General features: G+C 37.6%; 1 non-coding gene across 1 annotated transcript; it reads right to left on the bottom strand.

The window, feature by feature from the left end:
- Positions 1–656: 656 nt before the first annotated feature.
- LOC122238957 lies at positions 657–787 on the bottom strand. Its single transcript, XR_006218094.1, has one exon. It is a non-coding gene; the product is annotated as a small nucleolar RNA SNORA51 (small nucleolar RNA).
- Between the last annotated feature and the right edge of the window lie 5206 nt (positions 788–5993).

Consider the following 5993-nt stretch of genomic DNA (forward strand, 5'->3'; position numbering starts at 1 on the left):
GAGCTTACCACAGGCATCTTTTCCACTTGGGTGAAAAAAAAAGCATCCCTCCTTTTGTGGTCCATGTGTCAGGGCTAGATCCTTGGCTGGATGTGACAGCACGATCATAGCAAATAGGGCTCTGGCCACTGGAAGGGGCACCTTCTAATTAATGCTGCAGTGACATACAACCTCTTAGATGCAACACTGTAACAGGATGTGGTCCTGGCAGTACTATTTCTCAGAACAAAAACAGGAGGAATATGGTGCATCTGTCTGTCCATCAACTCTCTAGGTGACACACTGAAAGTCAGCAAGACCTGGAACTGTGTCTCAGGCACCCATCTGACATCCAAACACATGAGTTCTTCCATAGCCTAAAGTCATATTACCTTCCACTGTGTTCCTAGCAGAACGCAAAAACTAAACTCCTTAGTTAGGATCTGTACCTCCAAATAATCTCTCAAGTTTTCATCATGGTTTCTTTTACCATTATGGAGACTTCTCAGCTGTTCCCAAGGACACTGACAAGGACTCAAGAGATTTTAGAATCTCTCCTTAACTTTGTTCATATCTAAGAGAAAAGAGTTGGTTTTCAGAGTATTATCACTGCCCCAGTCATTTTATTTATTTATTTATTATCTATCTACCTGTCTATCTATCTATCTCCATGTCCCCCTTCGACCTCCATTCACAACACAGACCAGGCAAAGGGCCTGGGCTGGGGTATATATGGGTAGGTTTATTCTGCCTTCTCTTTCTGTACAGTCAGTGTAAGAACACAGCCTGTGGTAAGCACCAGGAGGCTGCCTGAGGCATTTTAAGACAGAAGACACTGGGGCCATGTTTAAATAAAGAAGCACTTCCGGGGGTGTCTGGGTGGTGCAGTCCAATTCACATGTAAGAAACCAATCAGGGGCTAAATGACCATAACTGGGCAGGTTGTCATAGCTGGATCACAAGGGGCCAGATAAGAACAGTGATAACATAAGCCCACTTGGGACTTTACATTAGGACTCTTTCTGTTCCCTTTGTTTAATATCAATATTGACTCTTGACCTTTGGAAGACACTGAACTTGTAAGCAAGGGAAGAAGAGTTTCAATTTTGGGCAGAGAAATTTGAGACAAAAAAGAGGCAGGTTTCAGCACATCTGGGTCTTTCAGACCATCTTACATGATTGACACATTCTCCCCTTTTTGTCTGGAAGTGCTTCTTTTTTTTAAAAGCTTTTTTTTTTTTTTTTCTTTTAGAGAAAGAGAGAGCGCAAGCTGGGGAGGGGCAAAAAGAAGACACAGAATCCTAAGCAGGCTCTCGCTGATGGCGCAGAGCCCAATGCAGGGCTCGAACTCACAAACCATGAGATCATGACCTGAGCTGAGATCAAGAGTCGATGCTTAAACTTGCCTCTTTTTTGTCTCATATTTCTCTGCCCAAAATTCAAACTCTTCTTCCCTTGCTTACAGGCTCAGAATCTTCCAAAGGTCAAGAGTCAATATTGATATTAAGCAATGGGAACATAAAGAGTCCTAATGTAAAGTCCAGAGTGAGCTCATGTTATCACTGTTCTTATCTGGCCCCTTGTGATCCAGCTATAACAACCTGCCCAGTTATGGTCATTTAGCACCTGATTGGTTCCTTGCATGTGAAGCCACACTATGGCCCATCAGCCACTAAACACTATTTTTATTTTTAATGTTTATTTTTTGAGAGAGAGAGACAGAGACACAGAATGCAAGTCGGGGAGGGGCAGAGAGGGAGGGAGACACATGATCTGAAGCAGGCTCCAGGCTCTAGGCTGTCAGCACAAAGCCCAAGGGACTCAAATTCACAAGCCCTGAAATCATGACCTGAGCCAAAGTTGGATGCTCAACCGACTGAGCCACCCAGGCACCCCTAAAAACTCTTTATTCAGCCATGTCATAAGCTGTGGTATATAAAAAACCATCCACATGACTGCCTAAGGCCTATAAAGTCAAAGAAGAGAGCTAGATTCACACCAAAAGGAAAACTTGTGAACATTTGTATTTATAAACTGGTAATCTTTATTTGACAAATTTCATCGAGGATTTTAATGGAATCTGGATTATAGCCAGGGAAAATAAAATACAGGTGACAACTAAGTCCTACGTACAGTCATTTTTTTATTTTTTATTTTATTTTTAAATTTTTTAACATTTATTCATTTTTGAGAGACAGAGTGTGAGTAGGGGAGGGGCAGAGAGAGAGGGAGACACAGGTCTGAAGCAGGTTCCAGGCTCTGAGCTGTCAGCACAGAGCCTGACGTGGGGCTCCAACTCATGAACCATGAGATCATGACCTGAGCCGATGTCAGACACTTAACCAACTGAGCCTCCCAGGTGCCCCTGTACAATCATTTTTTAAAAGGTGATAACCAAATTGCGCTTTTTTTTCCTACTTTTACTACTGGTATATGATTTAAAGCATAATTTAGATGAGATTTAACAATTTATTTAAAATAATGGGACGTGAACCAGCCTAGGAGTCAGGAGTCACACACACTCTTGTGTGTCCACACAGGCACTTTCACACACTAGTTATTAGGCAAGCCACTTAGTGTCACCTTTTCTCTCATTTACCGCTATATCTGTAGAATGAGAGATTCACACACATACTCTTGAATTCTGAATTGATTGGAATCTATTAATGACCATACAGGAAACCCACCCCCACCCCACACCATAACCTCAGTGTAGATTGGATATTTTTAGCTCATTCAGAGTTTGCTGGTTGTATTATATTGACTTTTACACGGTCAAAAATGCTAAAAAAAAAAAAAAAAAGAAAAAGAAAAAATCAAAGTCAGTCTGGTCATGTTACATAGTGTGTTAAAGCTGTTTGCTGTAATAGGCAAATCTAGAAACAGATGAGAAAGTTGATTTTTCATTCAAGTAAAGACCAGGAGCTGGGGGCAGGGGGGAGAGAGGGAGGGAAAAATTTGGCTCCATATAGTCATTCAGGGATGCAGACTCATGGGGTCTCTGCTGAATTTGACATGTGGCTTCCATGGTTACCCTTAGCATCACCATTCAGCCAATATTTGGAGAAAACAAGGCAAATGGAGCATCAAAGGGGAGTTTCCATAGAACAGAACTGGAAGTATTATATATAATTTTTGCTATGTTCTGAAGAGGGAGAGCAGTCAGATTTAGAAAGCAGCTAACTACTCTGTGCCACACAAAGACATATCCAAAAGGCATTTCAGAGCAGGATATGATATATAAATTCCTGAAGCCCCAGCTCAGGTCCTCTTTGTTCCATAAAAACGCACTTGGTTACCACGGGCCTCTATGATTCACTTCCCCTCTAAACTTTTTATCTGTGCCATGTGTTTGGACACTTATCATTTTGTCTTGATATTTCTTTATGAAAGCATGTTTCCTTTGTTAATACCATAACTCTCAAGAATAGATACAGTTTTAAACTTTTTATTTCTAATCTCCTAGCTCCTCCCTTGCCATCTAGCACAACTTAATTAAAGCCATTAAATACAATAAATTTGATTAATTAATCTTAGTGAGTTCTTTCAAAATACACATAAATGTAAGCTATATTATGGCAACAGTGGGAGGGAGCATCTGTTTTTTTCCCAGTCCCATTGCCAAGAACAGTGCTTGGCATGTTAAAGCACTCAAAATTATTTGTTGAATGAAAAGCAAAAGTTCTATGATTCCATGTTCTGTGATCATCAGGCCCTGCTACTTTTCTTGGGGTCAAATACTTATGACAAATTCTAGTTTAATAATTATACTAGTACTAATAACAACAACAATAACAGCTAACACTACTATAGTGCCTACCGTATGCTAGACATATAGAAAAACTCATTTAATACAACAATGTTTTGAGATAGTTATTAATGTAGGTTCTTTGTATATATCTACCTTTTGAACCAATGCCAGCCTTTAGGGAGCCTTTGTGCAAATTAGAAAGGGCACCACAGGCTCTACCATTCACTAATCTATATTATCAAAGAGCATCCAGAGCAGACACTTGCTCATAAATGTTGAATGGATGAATGGATCGATGAAAAAACTATACTATTTGAGTGGGTCTGAGAGATAATAATTCCATTTACTTTAATCTTTTTATTGTCTGATTTGCTCTAATTTTTCTACAATGTTAATATGTCATTCAATGTATAAACTTATTTGATGGAGACAAAAGAAGTCTATAAGTAGAACAAAATGCATCAATCTGGGTGAGTATATTTTTAAGAAAGGAAATTAACATAATGCTCATACATGATGTCCTTTAATTTCCAAAATACCTTCCTTCTTCGATAGAATTTATCATTACAAATGGTCATTTGTAAATCTTTTTATACCTCATTTCTGCAGTTGGAATTTGTAGAAGTGGAGCAAAATGATATTTATAATTAATTTTTCATTCTTAAATTTTTTTTAAGTTTATTTATTTTGCAAGACAGAGCATGAGCAGGGGAGGAGGAGAGAGAGAGAGAGAGAGAGAGAGAGAGAGAGAGAGAGAGAGAGAGAGAGAGAGAATCCAAGCAGGTTCCACACTGCTAGCATGGAGACCGATGTGGGGCTTGAACCTGAACCATGTGATCGTGACCTGAGCTGAAATCAAGTGTTGGATACTTAACTGACTGAGCCTCCCAAGCACCCCTAACTTTCATTTTTAAATAATTATGTAAGTTACATAAAAATCATACAGAAGACTCACATATAACTCTCACTGAGTTTCTCCCAGTTCTAACATCTCATATAACTATAGCACAATATTAAAACCAGAAACTGACACTGGTACAACCACAGAGTTTATTCAGATTTTACCAGTTTTATGTGTGTATGTGTAGTTCTATGAAATTTTATCACATATGTAACTACCACCAAATCAAGATATATCTAAAGAATACAATCAAAGCATATTTTAGGATTAAGATACCCTAAAATAAAATTGCTAAATCTCTCTCCTAATGTTGTCATTAGACAGTTGGTGGAATTATAATTAATTATCAAAGTAACTTGGATAAACAGGAAATATTTTTTAGGAATATTTTTCTATTTTCAAATATATTGAAATTTTTAGGAAAAATTCATTTTAGATGTTCTGAGGGATTTCTCTTTTTAGAAAGGAATCTGGTGGATAAGACTTACACATGAATAGTCATCTCATTTTTTTTACCATGTTCTTTATCATTTTATGAATAAAGATTAGCAGTTCGAAACTTCAAAATGTTTATTCAGTTATTAATAACAGGTGATGCAATGTAAGTACTCTGCCACCAGGTGGTGGTCCCTCCAATATTTGCTTTGAGATTCAAATTAAAACTAGGAATGTTTTCCATGTAACTCACTGAAATATAACTTTTCATGCTTTTTCTATTTAGCTACTTTAATAATCAGATTTAGTCTAGCATTCAAGGACCTCTATCATTAGTCCCCAATTTCTTTCTCAGGCTCAGCTTCCACATTTTCCCAGTTAAAGAAGGATTTGGTAAGTCAAATCTGATCTCCTCACTACTTCTTTCATAGTTTTTTCTCATTACACTTCTGTATCACATTCCTTTTTTAAAAACTAGTATAGGAATATAACACCTGGTACCTAGAGGGACTAAATGAATGCTTCCTATAAGCTTTTGCTCACTTATTCTTTGTATCTAAAATGCTTAAATTTGGATATAAAATGCCACCTCTCCTATCTTGCTATAAAAATCCTTCAATGAATGCTCAATTTCAGTGTCACCTCTTTCACCCTTCCACCTTCATCCCAGGAGGAAGTGATCTTCCCTAGCCATATGTGGGAAATGCTCTGTCTTTAGCACAAATATAGCTCTTCCTCATTGACTTAAGTTGTAGTTTTTAAATATTAATCCCCTATTTTATTCTTCCTTAGCCTTTAGCACAGTATTTGGGTATTCAGTGACTATTAGCTGAATTAATGCATTTCAATATCACATTTTAGAGAAAAATTTGAAAAAGGAAATCCCTATACCTATTACCTTTTTTATTGATCATTAACTTTCCTTTA

The sequence above is a fragment of the Panthera tigris genome, chromosome B2 (assembly GCF_018350195.1).
Source record: "Panthera tigris isolate Pti1 chromosome B2, P.tigris_Pti1_mat1.1, whole genome shotgun sequence".
Classification (NCBI taxonomy): Eukaryota; Metazoa; Chordata; class Mammalia; order Carnivora; family Felidae; genus Panthera; species Panthera tigris.